This window comes from Ptiloglossa arizonensis, chromosome 9 (genome assembly GCF_051014685.1).
Source record: "Ptiloglossa arizonensis isolate GNS036 chromosome 9, iyPtiAriz1_principal, whole genome shotgun sequence".
Classification (NCBI taxonomy): domain Eukaryota; kingdom Metazoa; phylum Arthropoda; class Insecta; order Hymenoptera; family Colletidae; genus Ptiloglossa; species Ptiloglossa arizonensis.
Genome location: NC_135056.1, coordinates 144,368 through 167,233, shown reverse-complemented (window position 1 = coordinate 167,233; position 22,866 = coordinate 144,368).

Genomic DNA, 22,866 nt, shown 5'->3' with positions numbered 1-22,866 from the left:
CGCCCGATTACAACGGTATGAGTAGTTTTCCCCTAGACCGTTCTAGTTATTCGTTTCGAGTATCAGAACTGCGAAAATTTGGAGTTTCTCAAGCGTTCCTTACCTCAAAACTGCCATATCTCGCGAACCGATTGACTAAACCGCAAAGTTTCTGTTGCATCTGAAAGTAGAAACTCGCCCCATTACAACGGTATGAGTATTTTTCCCCTAGGCCGTTCTAGTTATTCGTTTCGAGCATCAGAACTGCGAAAATTTTGAGTTTCTCAAGCGTTTCTTACCTCAAAACTGCCACATCTCGCGAACGGATTGACCAATCCGCAAAGTTTCTGTCGCATCTGAAAGTAGAAACTCGCCCGATTACAACGGTATGAGTAGTTTTCCCCTAGACCGTTCTAGTTATTCGTTTCGAGCATCAGAACTGCGAAAATTTTGAGTTTCTCAAGCGTTTCTTACATCAAAACTGCCATATCTCGCGAACGGATTGACCAATCCGCAAAATTTCTGTTGCATCTGAAAGAAGAAGCTCGCCCGATTACAATGGTATGAGTAGTTTTCCCTTAAGCCGTTCTAGTTATTCGTTTCGAGCATCAGAACTGCGAAAATTTTGAGTTTCTCAAGCGTTTCTTACCTCAAAACTGCCACATCTCGCGAACGGATTGACCAATCCGCAAAGTTTCTGTCGCATCTGAAAGTAGAAACTCGCCCGATTACAACGGTATGAGTAGTTTTCCCCTAGACCGTTCTAGTTATTCGTTTCGAGTATCAGAACTGCGAAAATTTGGAGTTTCTCAAGCGTTCCTTACCTCAAAACTGCCATATCTCGCGAACCGATTGACCAAACCGCAAAGTTTCTGTTGCATCTGAAAGTAGAAACTCGCCCCATTACAACGGTATGAGTATTTTTCCCCTAGGCCGTTCTAGTTATTCGTTTCGAGCATCAGAACTGCGAAAATTTTGAGTTTCTCAAGCGTTTCTTACCTCAAAACTGCCACATCTCGCGAACGGATTGACCAATCCGCAAAGTTTCTGTCGCATCTGAAAGTAGAAACTCGCCCCATTACAACGGTATGAGTAGTTTTCCCCTAGGCCGTTCTAGTTATTCGTTTCGAGCATCAGAACTGCGAAAATTTGGAGTTTCTCAAGCGTTTCTTACCTCAAAACTGCCATATCTCGCGAACGGATTGACCAATCCGCAAAGTTTCTATCGCATCTGAAAGTAGAAACTCGCCCCATTACAACGGTATGAGTAGTTTTCCCATAGGCCGTTCTAGTTATTCGTTTCGAGCATCAGAACTGCGAAAATTTGGAGTCTCTCAAGCGTTTCTTACCTCAAAACTGCCATATCTCGCGAACGGATTGACCAATCCGCAAAGTTTCTGTTGCATCTGAAAGTAGAAACTCGCCCCATTACAACGGTATGAGTAGTTTTCCCCTAGGCCGTTCTAGTTATTCGATTCGAGCATCAGAACTGCGAAAATTTGGAGTTTCTCAAGCGTTTCTTACATCAAAACTGCCATATCTCGCGAACGGATTGACCAATCCGCAAAATTTCTGTTGCATCTGAAAGTAGAAGCTCGTCCGATTACAATGGTATGAGTAGTTTTCCCCTAGGCCGTTCTAGTTATTCGTTTCGAGCATCAGAACTGCGAAAATTTGGAGTTTCTCAAGCGTTTCTTACCTCAAAACTGCCATATCTCGCGAACGGATTGACCAATCCGCAAAATTTCTCTCGCATCTGAAAGTAGAAACTTGCCTGATTACAACGGTATGAGTAGTTTTCCCCTAGGCCGTTCTAGTTATTCGATTCGAGCATCAGAACTGCGAAAATTTTGAGTTTCTCAAGCGTTTCTTACATCAAAACTGCCATATCTCGCGAACGGATTGACCAATCCGCAAAATTTCTGTTGCATCTGAAAGTAGAAGCTCGTCCGATTACAATGGTATGAGTAGTTTTCCCCTGGGCCGTTCTAGTTATTCGTTTCGAGCATCAGAACTGCGAAAATTTTGAGTTTCTCAAGCGTTTCTTACCTCAAAACTGCCATATCTCGCGAACGGATTGACCAATCCGCAAAATTTCTCTCGCATCTGAAAGTAGAAACTCGCCCCATTACAACGGTATGAGTAGTTTTCCCCTAGGCCGTTCTAGTTATTCGTTTCGAGCATCAGAACTGCGAAAATTTGGAGTTTCTCAAGCGTTTCTTACCTCAAAACTGCCATATCTCGCGAACGGACTGACCAATCCGCAAAATTTCTCTCGCATCTGAAAGTAGAAACTCGCCCGATTACAACGGTATGAGTAGTTTTCCCCTAGGCCGTTCTAGTTATTCGATTCGAGCATCAGAACTGCGAAAATTTGGAGTTTCTCAAGCGTGTCTTACCTCAAAACTGCCCCATCTCGCGAACGGATTGACAAATCCGCAAAGTTTCTGTCGCATCTGAAAGTAGAATCTCGCCCCATTACAACGGTATGAGTAGTTTTCCCCTAGGCCGTTCTAGTTATTCGTTTCGAGCATCAGAACTGCGAAAGTTTGGAGTTTCTCAAGCGTTTCTTACATCAAAACTGCCATATCTCGCGAACGGATTGACCAATCCGCAAAGTTTCTGTTGCATCTGAAAGTAGAAACTCGCCCCATTACAACGGTATGAGTAGTTTTCCCCTCGGCCGTTCTAGTTATTCGATTCGAGAATCAGAACTGCGAAAATTTGGAGTTTCTCAAGCGTTTCTTACCTCAAAACTGCCATATCTCGCGAACGGATTGACCAATTCGCAAAATTTCTGTTGCATCTGAAAGTAGAAACTCGCCCGATTACAACGGTATGAGTAGTTTTCCCCTAGACCGTTCTAGTTATTCGTTTCGAGTATCAGAACTGCGAAAATTTGGAGTTTCTCAAGCGTTCCTTACCTCAAAACTGCCATATCTCGCGAACCGATTGACCAATCCGCAAAGTTTCTGTCGCATCTGAAAGTAGAAACTCGCCCCATTACAACGGTATGAGTAGTTTTCCCCTAGGCCGTTCTAGTTATTCGTTTCGAGCATCAGAACTGCGAAAATTTGGAGTCTCTCAAGCGTTTCTTACCTCAAAACTGCCATATCTCGCGAACGGATTGACCAATCCGCAAACTTTCTGTTGCATCTGAAAGTAGAAACTCGCCCCATTACAACGGTATGAGCAGTTTTCCCCTAGGCCGTTCTAGTTATTCGTTTCGAGCATCAGAACTGCGAAAATTTTGAGTTTCTCAAGCGTTTCTTACATCAAAACTGCCATATCTCGCGAACGGATTGACCAATCCGCAAAATTTCTCTCGCATCTGAAAGTAGAAACTCGCCTTATTACAACGGTATGAGTAGTTTTCCCCTAGGCCGTTCTAGTTATTCGATTCGAGCATCAGAACTGCGAAAATTTGGAGTTTCTCAAGCGTGTCTTACCTCAAAACTGCCCCAACTCGCGAAAGGATTGACAAATCCGCAAAGTTTCTGTCGCATCTGAAAGTAGAATCTCGCCCCATTACAACGGTATGAGTAGTTTTCCCCTAGGCCGTTCTAGTTATTCGTTTCGAGCATCAGAACTGCGAAAGTTTGGAGTTTCTCAAGCGTTTCTTACATCAAAACTGCCATATCTCGCGAACGGATTGACCAATCCGCAAAGTTTCTGTTGCATCTGAAAGTAGAAACTTGCCCCATTACAACGGTATGAGTAGTTTTCCCCTCGGCCGTTCTAGTTATTCGATTCGAGAATCAGAACTGCGAAAATTTGGAGTTTCTCAAGCGTTTCTTACCTCAAAACTGCCATATCTCGCGAACGGATTGACCAATCCGCAAAATTTCTGTTGCATCTGAAAGAAGAAGCTCGCCCGATTACAATGGTATGAGTAGTTTTCCCTTAAGCCGTTCTAGTTATTCGTTTCGAGCATCAGAACTGCGAAAATTTTGAGTTTCTCAAGCGTTTCTAACCTCAAAACTGCCATATCTCGCGAACGGATTGACCAATCCGCAAAATTTCTGTTGCATCTGAAAGAAGAAGCTCGCCCGATTACAATGGTATGAGTAGTTTTCCCTTAAGCCGTTCTAGTTATTCGTTTCGAGCATCAGAACTGCGAAAATTTTGAGTTTCTCAAGCGTTTCTTACCTCAAAACTGCCACATCTCGCGAACGGATTGACCAATCCGCAAAGTTTCTGTCGCATCTGAAAGTAGAAACTCGCCCGATTACAACGGTATGAGTAGTTTTCCCCTAGACCGTTCTAGTTATTCGTTTCGAGTATCAGAACTGCGAAAATTTGGAGTTTCTCAAGCGTTCCTTACCTCAAAACTGCCATATCTCGCGAACCGATTGACTAAACCGCAAAGTTTCTGTTGCATCTGAAAGTAGAAACTCGCCCCATTACAACGGTATGAGTATTTTTCCCCTAGGCCGTTCTAGTTATTCGTTTCGAGCATCAGAACTGCGAAAATTTTGAGTTTCTCAAGCGTTTCTTACCTCAAAACTGCCACATCTCGCGAACGGATTGACCAATCCGCAAAGTTTCTGTCGCATCCGAAAGTAGATACTCGCCCGATTACAACGGTATGAGTAGTTTTCCCCTAGGCCGTTCTACTTATTCGTTTCGAGCATCAGAACTGCGAAAATTTTGAGTTTCTCAAGCGTTTCTTACATCAAAACTGCCATATCTCGCGAACGGATTGACCAATCCGCAAAATTTCTGTTGCATCTGAAAGAAGAAGCTCGCCCGATTACAATGGTATGAGTAGTTTTCCCTTAAGCCGTTCTAGTTATTCGTTTCGAGCATCAGAACTGCGAAAATTTTGAGTTTCTCAAGCGTTTCTTACCTCAAAACTGCCACATCTCGCGAACGGATTGACCAATCCGCAAAGTTTCTGTCGCATCTGAAAGTAGAAACTCGCCCGATTACAACGGTATGAGTAGTTTTCCCCTAGACCGTTCTAGTTATTCGTTTCGAGTATCAGAACTGCGAAAATTTGGAGTTTCTCAAGCGTTCCTTACCTCAAAACTGCCATATCTCGCGAACCGATTGACCAAACCGCAAAGTTTCTGTTGCATCTGAAAGTAGAAACTCGCCCCATTACAACGGTATGAGTATTTTTCCTCTAGGCCGTTCTAGTTATTCGTTTCGAGCATCAGAACTGCGAAAATTTTGAGTTTCTCAAGCGTTTCTTACCTCAAAACTGCCACATCTCGCGAACGGATTGACCAATCCGCAAAGTTTCTGTCGCATCTGAAAGTAGAAACTCGCCCCATTACAACGGTATGAGTAGTTTTCCCCTAGGCTGTTCTAGTTATTCGTTTCGAGCATCAGAACTGCGAAAATTTGGAGTTTCTCAAGCGTTTCTTACCTCAAAACTGCCATATCTCGCGAACGGATTGACCAATCCGCAAAGTTTCTATCGCATCTGAAAGTAGAAACTCGCCCCATTACAACGGTATGAGTAGTTTTCCCATAGGCCGTTCTAGTTATTCGTTTCGAGCATCAGAACTGCGAAAATTTGGAGTCTCTCAAGCGTTTCTTACCTCAAAACTGCCATATCTCGCGAACGGATTGACCAATCCGCAAAGTTTCTGTTGCATCTGAAAGTAGAAACTCGCCCCATTACAACGGTATGAGTAGTTTTCCCCTAGGCCGTTCTAGTTATTCGATTCGAGCATCAGAACTGCGAAAATTTGGAGTTTCTCAAGCGTTTCTTACATCAAAACTGCCATATCTCGCGAACGGATTGACCAATCCGCAAAATTTCTGTTGCATCTGAAAGTAGAAGCTCGTCCGATTACAATGGTATGAGTAGTTTTCCCCTAGGCCGTTCTAGTTATTCGTTTCGAGCATCAGAACTGCGAAAATTTGGAGTTTCTCAAGCGTTTCTTACCTCAAAACTGCCATATCGCGCGAACGGATTGACCAATCCGCAAAATTTCTCTCGCATCTGAAAGTAGAAACTTGCCTGATTACAACGGTATGAGTAGTTTTCCCCTAGGCCGTTCTAGTTATTCGATTCGAGCATCAGAACTGCGAAAATTTTGAGTTTCTCAAGCGTTTCTTACATCAAAACTGCCATATCTCGCGAACGGATTGACCAATCCGCAAAATTTCTGTTGCATCTGAAAGTAGAAGCTCGTCCGATTACAATGGTATGAGTAGTTTTCCCCTAGGCCGTTCTAGTTATTCGTTTCGAGCATCAGAACTGCGAAAATTTTGAGTTTCTCAAGCGTTTCTTACCTCAAAACTGCCATATCTCGCGAACGGATTGACCAATCCGCAAAATTTCTCTCGCATCTGAAAGTAGAAACTCGCCCCATTACAACGGTATGAGTAGTTTTCCCCTAGGCGGTTCTAGTTATTCGTTTCGAGCATCAGAACTGCGAAAATTTGGAGTTTCTCAAGCGTTTCTTACCTCAAAACTGCCATATCTCGCGAACGGACTGACCAATCCGCAAAATTTCTCTCGCATCTGAAAGTAGAAACTCGCCCGATTACAACGGTATGAGTAGTTTTCCCCTAGGCCGTTCTAGTTATTCGATTCGAGCATCAGAACTGCGAAAATTTGGAGTTTCTCAAGCGTGTCTTACCTCAAAACTGCCCCATCTCGCGAACGGATTGACAAATCCGCAAAGTTTCTGTCGCATCTGAAAGTAGAATCTCGCCCCATTACAACGCTATGAGTAGTTTTCCCCTAGGCCGTTCTAGTTATTCGTTTCGAGCATCAGAACTGCGAAAGTTTGGAGTTTCTCAAGCGTTTCTTACATCAAAACTGCCATATCTCGCGAACGGATTGACCAATCCGCAAAGTTTCTGTTGCATCTGAAAGTAGAAACTCGCCCCATTACAACGGTATGAGTAGTTTTCCCCTCGGCCGTTCTAGTTATTCGATTCGAGAATCAGAACTGCGAAAATTTGGAGTTTCTCAAGCGTTTCTTACCTCAAAACTGCCATATCTCGCGAACGGATTGACCAATTCGCAAAATTTCTGTTGCATCTGAAAGTAGAAACTCGCCCGATTACAACGGTATGAGTAGTTTTCCCCTAGACCGTTCTAGTTATTCGTTTCGAGTATCAGAACTGCGAAAATTTGGAGTTTCTCAAGCGTTCCTTACCTCAAAACTGCCATATCTCGCGAACCGATTGACCAATCCGCAAAGTTTCTGTCGCATCTGAAAGTAGAAACTCGCCCCATTACAACGGTATGAGTAGTTTTCCCCTAGGCCGTTCTAGTTATTCGTTTCGAGCATCAGAACTGCGAAAATTTGGAGTCTCTCAAGCGTTTCTTACCTCAAAACTGCCATATCTCGCGAACGGATTGACCAATCCGCAAACTTTCTGTTGCATCTGAAAGTAGAAACTCGCCCCATTACAACGGTATGAGCAGTTTTCCCCTAGGCCGTTCTAGTTATTCGTTTCGAGCATCAGAACTGCGAAAATTTTGAGTTTCTCAAGCGTTTCTTACATCAAAACTGCCATATCTCGCGAACGGATTGACCAATCCGCAAAATTTCTCTCGCATCTGAAAGTAGAAACTCGCCTTATTACAACGGTATGAGTAGTTTTCCCCTAGGCCGTTCTAGTTATTCGATTCGAGCATCAGAACTGCGAAAATTTGGAGTTTCTCAAGCGTGTCTTACCTCAAAACTGCCCCAACTCGCGAACGGATTGACAAATCCGCAAAGTTTCTGTCGCATCTGAAAGTAGAATCTCGCCCCATTACAACGGTATGAGTAGTTTTCCCCTAGGCCGTTCTAGTTATTCGTTTCGAGCATCAGAACTGCGAAAGTTTGGAGTTTCTCAAGCGTTTCTTACATCAAAACTGCCATATCTCGCGAACGGATTGACCAATCCGCAAAGTTTCTGTTGCATCTGAAAGTAGAAACTTGCCCCATTACAACGGTATGAGTAGTTTTCCCCTCGGCCGTTCTAGTTATTCGATTCGAGAATCAGAACTGCGAAAATTTGGAGTTTCTCAAGCGTTTCTTACCTCAAAACTGCCATATCTCGCGAACGGATTGACCAATCCGCAAAATTTCTGTTGCATCTGAAAGAAGAAGCTCGCCCGATTACAATGGTATGAGTAGTTTTCCCTTAAGCCGTTCTAGTTATTCGTTTCGAGCATCAGAACTGCGAAAATTTTGAGTTTCTCAAGCGTTTCTAACCTCAAAACTGCCATATCTCGCGAACGGATTGACCAATCCGCAAAATTTCTGTTGCATCTGAAAGAAGAAGCTCGCCCGATTACAATGGTATGAGTAGTTTTCCCTTAAGCCGTTCTAGTTATTCGTTTTTCGAGCATCAGAACTGCGAAAATTTGGAGTTTCTCAAGCGTTTCTTACCTCAAAACTGCCATATCTCGCGAACGGATTGACCAATCCGCAAAATTTCTCTCGCATCTGAAAGTAGAAACTTGCCTGATTACAACGGTATGAGTAGTTTTCCCCTAGGCCGTTCTAGTTATTCGATTCGAGCATCAGAACTGCGAAAATTTTGAGTTTCTCAAGCGTTTCTTACATCAAAACTGCCATATCTCGCGAACGGATTGACCAATCCGCAAAATTTCTGTTGCATCTGAAAGTAGAAGCTCGTCCGATTACAATGGTATGAGTAGTTTTCCCCTAGGCCGTTCTAGTTATTCGTTTCGAGCATCAGAACTGCGAAAATTTTGAGTTTCTCAAGCGTTTCTTACCTCAAAACTGCCATATCTCGCGAACGGATTGACCAATCCGCAAAATTTCTCTCGCATCTGAAAGTAGAAACTCGCCCCATTACAACGGTATGAGTAGTTTTCCCCTAGGCGGTTCTAGTTATTCGTTTCGAGCATCAGAACTGCGAAAATTTGGAGTTTCTCAAGCGTTTCTTACCTCAAAACTGCCATATCTCGCGAACGGACTGACCAATCCGCAAAATTTCTCTCGCATCTGAAAGTAGAAACTCGCCCGATTACAACGGTATGAGTAGTTTTCCCCTAGGCCGTTCTAGTTATTCGATTCGAGCATCAGAACTGCGAAAATTTGGAGTTTCTCAAGCGTGTCTTACCTCAAAACTGCCCCATCTCGCGAACGGATTGACAAATCCGCAAAGTTTCTGTCGCATCTGAAAGTAGAATCTCGCCCCATTACAACGCTATGAGTAGTTTTCCCCTAGGCCGTTCTAGTTATTCGTTTCGAGCATCAGAACTGCGAAAGTTTGGAGTTTCTCAAGCGTTTCTTACATCAAAACTGCCATATCTCGCGAACGGATTGACCAATCCGCAAAGTTTCTGTTGCATCTGAAAGTAGAAACTCGCCCCATTACAACGGTATGAGTAGTTTTCCCCTCGGCCGTTCTAGTTATTCGATTCGAGAATCAGAACTGCGAAAATTTGGAGTTTCTCAAGCGTTTCTTACCTCAAAACTGCCATATCTCGCGAACGGATTGACCAATTCGCAAAATTTCTGTTGCATCTGAAAGTAGAAACTCGCCCGATTACAACGGTATGAGTAGTTTTCCCCTAGACCGTTCTAGTTATTCGTTTCGAGTATCAGAACTGCGAAAATTTGGAGTTTCTCAAGCGTTCCTTACCTCAAAACTGCCATATCTCGCGAACCGATTGACCAATCCGCAAAGTTTCTGTCGCATCTGAAAGTAGAAACTCGCCCCATTACAACGGTATGAGTAGTTTTCCCCTAGGCCGTTCTAGTTATTCGTTTCGAGCATCAGAACTGCGAAAATTTGGAGTCTCTCAAGCGTTTCTTACCTCAAAACTGCCATATCTCGCGAACGGATTGACCAATCCGCAAACTTTCTGTTGCATCTGAAAGTAGAAACTCGCCCCATTACAACGGTATGAGCAGTTTTCCCCTAGGCCGTTCTAGTTATTCGTTTCGAGCATCAGAACTGCGAAAATTTTGAGTTTCTCAAGCGTTTCTTACATCAAAACTGCCATATCTCGCGAACGGATTGACCAATCCGCAAAATTTCTCTCGCATCTGAAAGTAGAAACTCGCCTTATTACAACGGTATGAGTAGTTTTCCCCTAGGCCGTTCTAGTTATTCGATTCGAGCATCAGAACTGCGAAAATTTGGAGTTTCTCAAGCGTGTCTTACCTCAAAACTGCCCCAACTCGCGAACGGATTGACAAATCCGCAAAGTTTCTGTCGCATCTGAAAGTAGAATCTCGCCCCATTACAACGGTATGAGTAGTTTTCCCCTAGGCCGTTCTAGTTATTCGTTTCGAGCATCAGAACTGCGAAAGTTTGGAGTTTCTCAAGCGTTTCTTACATCAAAACTGCCATATCTCGCGAACGGATTGACCAATCCGCAAAGTTTCTGTTGCATCTGAAAGTAGAAACTTGCCCCATTACAACGGTATGAGTAGTTTTCCCCTCGGCCGTTCTAGTTATTCGATTCGAGAATCAGAACTGCGAAAATTTGGAGTTTCTCAAGCGTTTCTTACCTCAAAACTGCCATATCTCGCGAACGGATTGACCAATCCGCAAAATTTCTGTTGCATCTGAAAGAAGAAGCTCGCCCGATTACAATGGTATGAGTAGTTTTCCCTTAAGCCGTTCTAGTTATTCGTTTCGAGCATCAGAACTGCGAAAATTTTGAGTTTCTCAAGCGTTTCTAACCTCAAAACTGCCATATCTCGCGAACGGATTGACCAATCCGCAAAATTTCTGTTGCATCTGAAAGAAGAAGCTCGCCCGATTACAATGGTATGAGTAGTTTTCCCTTAAGCCGTTCTAGTTATTCGTTTCGAGCATCAGAACTGCGAGTTTGGAGTTTCTCAAGCGTTTCTTACCTCAAAACTGCCATGTCTCGCGAACGGATTGACCAATCCGCAAAATTTCTGTTGCATCTGAAAGTAGAAACTCGCCCGATTACAACGGTGTGAGTAGTTTTCCCCTAGGCCGTTCTAGTTATTCGATTCGAGCATCAGAACTGCGAAAATTTGGAGTTTCTCAAGCGTTTCTTACCTCAAAACTGCCACATTTCGCGAACGGATTGACCAATCCGCAAAGTTTCTGTCGCATCTGAAAGTAGAAACTCGCCCCATTACAACGGTATGAGTAGTTTTCCCCTAGGCCGTTCTAGTTATTCGTTTCGAGCATCAGAACTGCGAAAATTTGGAGTTTCTCAAGCGTTTCTTACCTCAAAACTGCCATATCTCGCGAACGGATTGACCAATCCGCAAAATTTCTCTCGCATCTGAAAGTAGAAACTCGCCCGATTACAACGGTATGAGTAGTTTTCCCCTAGGCCGTTCTAGTTATTCGATTCGAGCATCAGAACTGCGAAAATTTGGAGTTTCTCAAGCGTGTCTTACCTCAAAACTGCCCCATCTCGCGAACGGATTGACAAATCCGCAAAGTTTCTGTCGCATCTGAAAGTAGAATCTCGCCCCATTACAACGGTATGAGTAGTTTTCCCCTAGGCCGTTCTAGTTATTCGTTTCGAGCATCAGAACTGCGAAAGTTTGGAGTTTCTCAAGCGTTTCTTACATCAAAACTGCCATATCTCGCGAACGGATTGACCAATCCGCAAAGTTTCTGTTGCATCTGAAAGTAGAAACTCGCCCCATTACAACGGTATGAGTAGTTTTCCCCTCGGCCGTTCTAGTTATTCGATTCGAGAATCAGAACTGCGAAAATTTGGAGTTTCTCAAGCGTTTCTTACCTCAAAACTGCCATATCTCGCGAACGGATTGACCAATCCGCAAAATTTCTGTTGCATCTGAAAGAAGAAGCTCGCCCGATTACAATGGTATGAGTAGTTTTCCCTTAAGCCGTTCTAGTTATTCGTTTCGAGCATCAGAACTGCGAAAGTTTGGAGTTTCTCAAGCGTTTCTTACCTCAAAACTGCCATATCTCGCAAACGGATTGACCAATCCGCAAAGTTTCTGTTGCATCTGAAAGTAGAAACTCGCCCCATTACAGCGGGATGAGTAGTTTTCCCCTAGGCCGTTCTAGTTATTCGATTCGAGCATCAGAACTGTGAAAATTTGGAGTTTCTCAAGCGTTTCTTACCTCAAAACTGCCATATCTCGCGAACGGATTGACCAATCCGCAAAATTTCTCTCGCATCTGAAAGTAGAAACTCGCCCGATTACAACGGTATGAGTAGTTTTCCCCTAGGCCGTTCTAGTTATTCGATTCGAGCATCAGAACTGCGAAAATTTTGAGTTTCTCAAGCGTTTCTTACCTCAAAACTGCCATATCTCGCGAACGGATTGACCAATCCGCAAAATTTCTGTTGCATCTGAATGTAGAAACTCGCCCGATTACAACGGTGTGAGTAGTTTTCCCCTAGGCCGTTCTAGTTATTCGATTCGAGCATCAGAACTGCGAAAATTTGGAGTTTCTCAAGCGTTTCTTACCTCAAAACTGCCACATCTCGCGAACGGATTGACCAATCCGCAAAGTTTCTGTCGCATCTGAAAGTAGAAACTCGCCCCATTACAACGGTATGAGTAGTTTTCCCCTAGGCCGTTCTAGTTATTCGTTTCGAGCATCAGAACTGCGAAAATTTGGAGTTTCTCAAGCGTTTCTTACCTCAAAACTGCCATATCTCGCGAACGGATTGACCAATCCGCAAAATTTCTCTCGCATCTGAAAGTAGAAACTCGCCCGATTACAACGGTATGAGTAGTTTTCCCCTAGGCCGTTCTAGTTATTCGATTCGAGCATCAGAACTGCGAAAATTTGGAGTTTCTCAAGCGTGTCTTACCTCAAAACTGCCCCATCTCGCGAACGGATTGACAAATCCGCAAAGTTTCTGTCGCATCTGAAAGTAGAATCTCGCCCCATTACAACGGTATGAGTAGTTTTCCCCTAGGCCGTTCTAGTTATTCGTTTCGAGCATCAGAACTGCGAAAGTTTGGAGTTTCTCAAGCGTTTCTTACATCAAAACTGCCATATCTCGCGAACGGATTGACCAATCCGCAAAGTTTCTGTTGCATCTGAAAGTAGAAACTCGCCCCATTACAACGGTATGAGTAGTTTTCCCCTCGGCCGTTCTAGTTATTCGATTCGAGAATCAGAACTGCGAAAATTTGGAGTTTCTCAAGCGTTTCTTACCTCAAAACTGCCATATCTCGCGAACGGATTGACCAATCCGCAAAATTTCTGTTGCATCTGAAAGAAGAAGCTCGCCCGATTACAATGGTATGAGTAGTTTTCCCTTAAGCCGTTCTAGTTATTCGTTTCGAGCATCAGAACTGCGAAAATTTGGAGTCTCTCAAGCGTTTCTTACATCAAAACTGCCATATCTCGCGAACGGATTGACCAATCCGCAAAGTTTCTGTTGCATCTGAAAGTAGAAACTCGCCCCATTACAACGGTATGAGCAGTTTTCCCCTAGGCCGTTCTAGTTATTCGTTTCGAGCATCAGAACTGCGAAAATTTTGAGTTTCTCAAGCGTTTCTTACCTCAAAACTGCCATATCTCGCGAACGGATTGACCAATCCGCAAAATTTCTCTTGCATCTGAAAGTAGAAACTCGCCCGATTACAACGGTATGAGTAGTTTTCCCCTAGGCCGTTCTAGTTATTCGTTTCGAGCATCAGAACTGCGAAAGTTTGGAGTTTCTCAAGCGTTTCTTACCTCAAAACTGCCATATCTCGCAAACGGATTGACCAATCCGCAAAGTTTCTGTTGCATCTGAAAGTAGAAACTCGCCCCATTACAGCGGGATGAGTAGTTTTCCCCTAGGCCGTTCTAGTTATTCGATTCGAGCATCAGAACTGTGAAAATTTGGAGTTTCTCAAGCGTTTCTTACCTCAAAACTGCGATATCTCGCGAACGGATTGACCAATCCGCAAAATTTCTCTCGCATCTGAAAGTAGAAACTCGCCCGATTACAACGGTATGAGTAGTTTTCCCCTAGGCCGATCTAGTTATTCGATTCGAGCATCAGAACTGCGAAAATTTGGAGTTTCTCAAGCGTTTCTTACCTCAAAACTGCCATATCTCGCGAACGGATTGACCAATCCGCAAAATTTCTGTTGCATCTGAAAGTAGAAGCTCGTCCGATTACAATGGTATGAGTAGTTTTCCCCTAGGCCGTTCTAGTTATTCGTTTCGAGCATCAGAACTGCGAAAATTTGGAGTTTCTCAAGCGTTTCTTACCTCAAAACTGCCATATCTCGCGAACGGATTGACCAATCCGCAAAATTTCTCTCGCATCTGAAAGTAGAAACTTGCCTGATTACAACGGTATGAGTAGTTTTCCCCTAGGCCGTTCTAGTTATTCGATTCGAGCATCAGAACTGCGAAAATTTGGAGTTTCTCAAGCGTGTCTTACTTCAAAACTGCCCCATCTCGCGAACGGATTGACAAATCCGCAAAGTTTCTGTCGCATCTGAAAGTAGAAACTCGCCCCGTTACAACGGTATGAGTAGTTTTCCCGTAGGCCGTTCTAGTTATTCGTTTCGAGCATCAGAACTGCGAAAGTTTGGAGTTTCTCAAGCGTTTCTTACATCAAAACTGCCATATCTCGCGAACGGATTGACCAATCCGCAAAGTTTCTGTTGCATCTGAAAGTAGAAACTCGCCCCATTACAACCGTATGAGTAGTTTTCCCCTAGGCCGTTCTAGTTTTTCGATTCGAGCATCAGAACTGCGAAAATTTTGAGTTTCTCAAGCGTTTCTTACATCAAAACTGCCATATCTCGCGAACGGATTGACCAATCCGCAAAATTTCTGTTGCATCTGAAAGTAGAAGCTCGTCCGATTACAACGGTATGAGTAGTTTTCCCCTAGGCCGTTCTGGTTATTCGATTCGAGCATCAGAACTGCGAAAATTTGGAGTTTCTCAAGCGTGTCTTACCTCAAAACTGCCCCATCTCGCGAACGGATTGACAAATCCGCAAAGTTTCTGTCGCATCTGAAAGTAGAATCTCGCCCCATTACAACGGTATGAGTAGTTTTCCCCTAGGCCGTTCTAGTTATTCGTTTCGAGCATCAGAACTGCGAAAGTTTGGAGTTTCTCAAGCGTTTCTTACATCAAAACTGCCATATCTCGCGAACGGATTGACCAATCCGCAAAGTTTCTGTTGCATCTGAAAGTAGAAACTCGCCCCATTACAACGGTATGAGTAGTTTTCCCCTCGGCCGTTCTAGTTATTCGATTCGAGAATCAGAACTGCGAAAATTTGGAGTTTCTCAAGCGTTTCTTACCTCAAAACTGCCATATCTCGCGAACGGATTGACCAATCCGCAAAATTTCTGTTGCATCTGAAAGAAGAAGCTCGCCCGATTACAATGGTATGAGTAGTTTTCCCTTAAGCCGTTCTAGTTATTCGTTTCGAGCATCAGAACTGCGAAAATTTTGAGTTTCTCAAGCGTTTCTAACCTCAAAACTGCCATATCTGGCGAACGGATTGACCAATTCCCAAAATTTCTCTTGCATCTGAAAGTAGAAACTCGCCCGATTACAACGGTATGAGTAGTTTTCCCCTAGGCCATTCTAGTTATTCGTTTCGAGCATCAGAACTGCGAAAATTTTGAGTTTCTCAAGCGTTCCTTACCTCAAAACTGCCATATCTCGCGAACCGATTGACCAATCCGCAAAGTTTCTGTCGCATCTGAAAGTAGAAACTCGCCCCATTACAACGGTATGAGTAGTTTTCCCCTAGGCCGTTCTAGTTATTCGTTTCGAGCATCAGAACTGCGAAAATTTGGAGTCTCTCAAGCGTTTCTTACCTCAAAACTGCCATATCTCGCGAAAGGATTGACCAATCCGCAAAGTTTCTGTTGCATCTGAAAGTAGAAACTCGCCCCATTACAACGGTATGAGCAGTTTTCCCCTAGGCCGTTCTAGTTATTCGTTTCGAGCATCAGAACTGCGAAAATTTTGAGTTTCTCAAGCGTTTCTTACCTCAAAACTGCCATATCTCGCGAACGGATTGACCAATCCGCAAAATTTCTCTTGCATCTGAAAGTAGAAACTCGCCCGATTACAACGGTATGAGTAGTTTTCCCCTAGGCCGTTCTAGTTATTCGTTTCGAGCATCAGAACTGCGAAAGTTTGGAGTTTCTCAAGCGTTTCTTACCTCAAAACTGCCATATCTCGCAAACGGATTGACCAATCCGCAAAGTTTCTGTTGCATCTGAAAGTAGAAACTCGCCCCATTACAGCGGGATGAGTAGTTTTCCCCTAGGCCGTTCTAGTTATTCGATTCGAGCATCAGAACTGTGAAAATTTGGAGTTTCTCAAGCGTTTCTTACCTCAAAACTGCCATATCTCGCGAACGGATTGACCAATCCGCAAAATTTCTCTCGCATCTGAAAGTAGAAACTCGCCCGATTACAACGGTATGAGTAGTTTTCCCCTAGGCCGTTCTAGTTATTCGATTCGAGCATCAGAACTGCGAAAATTTGGAGTTTCTCAAGCGTTTCTTACCTCAAAACTGCCATATCTCGCGAACGGATTGACCAATCCGCAAAGTTTCTGTCGCATCTGAAAGTAGAAACTCGCCCCATTTCAACGGTATGAGTAGTTTTCCCCTAGGCCGTTCTAGTTATTCGTTTCGAGCATCAGAACTGCGAAAATTTGGAGTCTCTCAAGCGTTTCTTACCTCAAAACTGCCATATCTCGCGAACGGATTGACCGTTCCGCAAAGTTTCTGTTGCATGTGAAAGTAGAAACTCGCCCCATTACAACGGTATGAGCAGTTTTCCCCTAGGCCGTTCTAGTTATTCGTTTCGAGCATCAGAACTGCGAAAATTTTGAGTTTCTCAAGCGTTTCTTACCTCAAAACTGCCATATCTCGCGAACGGATTGACCAATCCGCAAAATTTCTCTCGCATCTGAAAGTAGAAACTCGCCCCATTACAACGGTATGAGTAGTTTTCCCCTAGGCCGTTCTAGTTATTCGATTCGAGCATCAGAACTGCGAAAATTTGGAGTTTCTCAAGCGTGTCTTACCTCAAAACTGCCCCATCTCGCGAACGGATTGACAAATCCGCAAAGTTTCTGTCGCATCTGAAAGTAGAATCTCGCCCCATTACAACGGTATGAGTAGTTTTCCCCTAGGCCGTTCTAGTTATTCGTTTCGAGCATCAGAACTGCGAAAGTTTGGAGTTTCTCAAGCGTTTCTTACATCAAAACTGCCATATCTCGCGAACGGATTGACCAATCCGCAAAGTTTCTGTTGCATCTGAAAGTAGAAACTCGCCCCATTACAACGGTATGAGTAGTTTTCCCCTCGGCCGTTCTAGTTATTCGATTCGAGAATCAGAACTGCGAAAATTTGGAGTTTCTCAAGCGTTTCTTACCTCAAAACTGCCATATCTCGCGAACGGATTGACCAATCCGCAAAGTTTCTGTTGCATCTGAAAGAAGAAGCTCGCCCGATTACAATGGTATGAGTAGTTTTCCCTTAAGCCGTTCTAGTTATTCGTTTCGAGCATCAGAACTGCGAAAATTTTGAGTTTCTCAAGCGTTTCTAACCTCAAAACTGCCATATCTGGCGAACGGATTGACCAATTCCCAAAATTTCTCTTGCATCTGAAAGTAGAAACTCGCCCGATTACAACGGTATGAGTAGTTTTCCCCTAGGCCGTTCTAGTTATTCGTTTCGAGCATCAGAACTGCGAAAATTTTGAGTTTCTCAAGCGTTTCTTACCTCAAAACTGCCATATCTCGCGAACGGATTGACCAATTCGCATAATTTCTGTTGCATCTGAAAGTAGAAACTCGCCCGATTACAACGGTATGAGTAGTTTTCCCCTAGACCGTTCTAGTTATTCGTTTCGAGTATCAGAACTGCGAAAATTTGGAGTTTCTCAAGCGTTCCTTACCTCAAAACTGCCATATCTCGCGAACCGATTGACCAATCCGCAAAGTTTCTGTCGCATCTGAAAGTAGAAACTCGCCCCATTACAACGGTATGAGTAGTTTTCCCCTAGGCCGTTCTAGTTATTCGTTTCGAGCATCAGAACTGCGAAAATTTGGAGTCTCTCAAGCGTTTCTTACCTCAAAACTGCCATATCTCGCGAACGGATTGACCAATCCGCAAAGTTTCTGTTGCATCTGAAAGTAGAAACTCGCCCCATTACAACGGTATGAGCAGTTTTCCCCTAGGCCGTTCTAGTTATTCGTTTCGAGCATCAGAAATGCGAAAATTTTGAGTTTCTCAAGCGTTTCTTACCTCAAAACTGCCATATCTCGCGAACGGATTGACCAATCCGCAAAATTTCTCTTGCATCTGAAAGTAGAAACTCGCCCGATTACAACGGTATGAGTAGTTTTCCCCTAGGCCGTTCTAGTTATTCGTTTCGAGCATCAGAACTGCGAAAGTTTGGAGTTTCTCAAGCGTTTCTTACCTCAAAACTGCCATATCTCGCAAACGGATTGACCAATCCGCAAAGTTTCTGTTGCATCTGAAAGTAGAAACTCGCCCCATTACAGCGGGATGAGTAGTTTTCCCCTAGGCCGTTCTAGTTATTCGATTCGAGCATCCGAACTGTGAAAATTTGGAGTTTCTCAAGCGTTTCTTACCTCAAAACTGCCATATCTCGCGAACGGATTGACCAATCCGCAAAATTTCTCTCGCATCTGAAAGTAGAAACTCGCCCGATTACAACGGTATGAGTAGTTTTCCCCTAGGCCGTTCTAGTTATTCGATTCGAGCATCAGAACTTCGAAAATTTGGAGTTTCTCAAGCGTTTCTTACCTCAAATCTGCCATATCTCGCGAACGGATTGACCAATCCGCAAAGTTTCTGTCGCATCTGAAAGTAGAAACTCGCCCCATTTCAACGGTATGAGTAGTTTTCCCCTAGGCCGTTCTAGTTATTCGTTTCGAGCATCAGAACTGCGAAAATTTGGAGTCTCTCAAGCGTTTCTTACCTCAAAACTGCCATATCTCGCGAACGGATTGACCATTCCGCAAAGTTTCTGTTGCATCTGAAAGTAGAATCTCGCCCCATTACAACGGTATGAGCAGTTTTCCCCTAGGCCGTTCTAGTTATTCGTTTCGAGCATCAGAACTGCGAAAATTTTGAGTTTCTCAAGCGTTTCTTACCTCAAAACTGCCATATCTCGCGAACGGATTGACCAATCCGCAAAATTTCTCTTGCATCTGAAAGTAGAAACTCGCCCGATTACAACGGTATGAGTAGTTTTCCCCTAGGCCGTTCTTGTTATTCGATTCGAGCATCAGAACTGCGAAAATTTGGAGTTTCTCAAGCGTTTCTTACCTCAAAACTGCCACATCTCGCGAACGGATTGACCAATCCGCAAAGTTTCTGTCGCATCTGAAAGTAGAAACTCGCCCCATTACAACGGTATGAGTAGTTTTCCCCTAGGCCGTTCTAGTTATTCGTTTCGAGCATCAGAACTGCGAAAATTTGGAGTTTCTCAAGCGTTTCTTACCTCAATACTGCCATATCTCGCGAACGGATGGACCAATCCGCAAAATTTCTCTCGCATCTGAAAGTAGAAACTCGCCCCATTACAACGGTATGAGTAGTTTTCCCCTAGGCCGTTCTAGTTATTCGTTTCGAGCATCAGAACTGCGAAAATTTGGAGTTTCTCAAGCGTTTCTTACCTCAAAACTGCCATATCTCGCGAACGGATTGACCAATCCGCAAAATTTCTCTCGCATCTGAAAGTAGAAACTTGCCTGATTACAACGGTATGAGTAGTTTTCCCCTAGGCCGTTCTAGTTATTCGATTCGAGCATCAGAACTGCGAAAATTTGGAGTTTCTCAAGCGTGTCTTACCTCAAAACTGCCCCATCTCGCGAACGGATTGACAAATCCGCAAAGTTTCTGTCGCATCTGAAAGTAGAAACTCGCCCCGTTACAACGGTATGAGTAGTTTTCCCCTAGGCCGTTCTAGTTATTCGTTTCGAGCATCAGAACTGCGAAAATTTGGAGTCTCTCAAGCGTTTCTTACCTCAAAACTGCCATATCTCGCGAACGGATTGACCAATCCGCAAAGTTTCTGTTGCATCTGAAAGTAGAAACTCGCCCCATTACAACGGTATGAGCAGTTTTCCCCTAGGCCGTTCTAGTTATTCGTTTCGAGCATCAGAACTGCGAAAATTTTGAGTTTCTCAAGCGTTTCTTACCTCAAAACTGCCATATCTCGCGAACGGATTGACCAATCCGCAAAATTTCTCTTGCATCTGAAAGTAGAAACTCGCCCGATTACAACGGTATGAGTAGTTTTCCCCTAGGCCGTTCTAGTTATTCGTTTCGAGCATCAGAACTGCGAAAGTTTGGAGTTTCTCAAGCGTTTCTTACCTCAAAACTGCCATGTCTCGCGAACGGATTGACCAATCCGCAAAGTTTCTGTTGCATCTGAAAGTAGAAACTCGCCCCATTACAGCGGGATGAGTAGTTTTCCCCTAGGCCGTTCTAGTTATTCGATTCGAGCATCAGAACTGCGAAAATTTGGAGTTTCTTAAGCGTTTCTTACCTCAAAACTGCCATATCTCGCGAACGGATTGACCAATCCGCAAAGTTTCTGTCGCATCTGAAAGTAGTAACTCGCCCCATTACAACGGTATGAGTAGTTTTCCCCTAGGCCGTTCTAGTTATTCGTTTCGAGCATCAGAACTGCGAAAATTTTGAGTTTCTCAAGCGTTTCTTACCTCCAAACTGCCATATCTCGCGAACGGATCGACCAATCTGCAAAATTTCTGTTGCATCTGAAAGTAGAAACTCGCCCGATTACAACGGTATGTGTACTTTTCCCCTAGGCCGTTCTAGTTATTCGTTTCGAGCATCAGAACTGCGAAAATTTTGAGTTTCTCATCCGTTTCTAACCTCCAAACTGCCATATCTCGCGAACGGATTGACCAATCTGCAAAATTTCTGTTGCATCTGAAAGTAGAAACTCGCCCGATTACAACGGTATGCGAACTTTTCCCCTAGGCCGTTCTGGTTATTTGTTTCGAGCATCAGAACTGCGAAAATTTGGAGTTTCTCAAGCGTTTCTTACCTCAAAACTGCCACATCTCGCGAACGGATTGAACAATCCGCAAAGTTTCTGTCGCATCTGAAAGTAGAAACTCGCCCCATTACAACGGTATGAGTAGTTTTCCCCTAGGCCGTTCTAGTTATTCGTTTCGAGCATCAGAACTGCGAAAATTTGGAGTTTCTCAAGCGTTTCTTACCTCAGAACTGCCATATCTCGCGAACGGATTGACCAATCCGCAAAATTTCTCTCGCATCTGAAAGTAGAAACTCGCCCGATTACAACGGTATGAGAAGTTTTCCCCTAGGCCGTTCTAGTTATTCGATTCGAGCATCAGAACTGCGAAAATTTGGCGTTTCTCAAGCGTGTCTTACCTCAAAACTGCCCCATCTCGCGAACGGATTGACAAATCCGCAAAGTTTCTGTCGCATCTGAAAGTAGAAACTCGCCCCATTACAACGGTATGAGTAGTTCTCCCCTAGGCCGTTCTAGTTATTCGTTTCGAGCATCAGAACTGCGAAAGTTTGGGGTTTCTCAAGCGTTTCTTACATCAAAACTGCCATATCTCGCGAACGGATTGACCAATCCGCAAAGTTTCTGTTGCATCTGAAAGTAGAAACTCGCCCCATTACAACGGTATGAGTAGTTTTCCCCTAGGCCGATCTAGTTATTCGATTCGAGCATCAGAACTGCGAAAATTTGGAGTTTCTCAAGCGTTTCTTACCTCAAAACTGCCATATCTCGCGAACGGATTGACCAATCCGCAAAATTTCTCTCGCATCTGAAAGTAGAAGCTCGCCCGATTACAATGGTATGAGTAGTTTTCCCTTAAGCCGTTCTAGTTATTCGTTTCGAGCATCAGAACTGCGAAAATTTTGAGTTTCTCAAGCGTTTCTAACCTCAAAACTGCCATATCTCGCGAACGGATTGACCAATCCGCAAAGTTTCTGTTGCATCTGAAAGTAGAAACTCGCCCCATTACAACGGTATGAGCAGTTTTCCCCTAGGCCGTTCTAGTTATTCGTTTCGAGCATCAGAACTGCGAAAATTTTGAGTTTCTCAAGCGTTTCTTACCTCAAAACTGCCATATCTCGCGAACGGATTGACCAATCCGCAAAATTTCTGTTGCATCTGAAAGTAGAAACTCGCCCCATTACAGCGGGATGAGTAGTTTTCCCCTAGGCCGTTCTAGTTATTCGATTCGAGCATCAGAACTGCGAAAATTTGGAGTTTCTCAAACGTTTCTTACCTCAAAACTGCCATATCTCGCGAACGGATTGACCAATCCGCAAAGTTTCTGTCGCATCTGAAAGTAGAAACTCGCCCCATTACAACGGTATGAGTAGTTTTCCCCTAGGCCGTTCTAGTTATTCGTTTCGAGCATCAGAACTGCGAAAATTTTGAGTTTCTCAAGCGTTTCTTACCTCAAAACTGCCATATCTCGCGAACGGATTGACCAATCCGCAAAATTTCTCTTGCATCTGAAAGTAGAAACTCGCCCGATTACAACGGTATGAGTAGTTTTCCCCTAGGCCGTTCTAGTTATTCGTTTCGAGCATCAGAACTGCGAAAATTTGGAGTTTCTCAAGCGTTTCTTACCTCAAAACTGCCATATCTCGCGAACGGATTGACCAATCCGCAAAGTTTCTGTCGCATCTGAAAGTAGAAACTCGCCCCATTACAACGGTATGAGTAGTTTTCCCCTAGGCCGTTCTAGTTATTCGTTTCGAGCATCAGAACTGCGAAAATTTGGAGTCTCTCAAGCGTTTCTTACATCAAAACTGCCATATCTCGCGAACGGATTGACCAATCCGCAAAGTTTCTGTTGCATCTGAAAGTAGAAACTCGCCCCATTACAACGGTATGAGTAGTTTTCCCCTAGGCCGTTCTAGTTATTCGATTCGAGCATCAGAACTGCGAAAATTTGGAGTTTCTCAAGCGTTTCTTACCTCAAAACTGCCA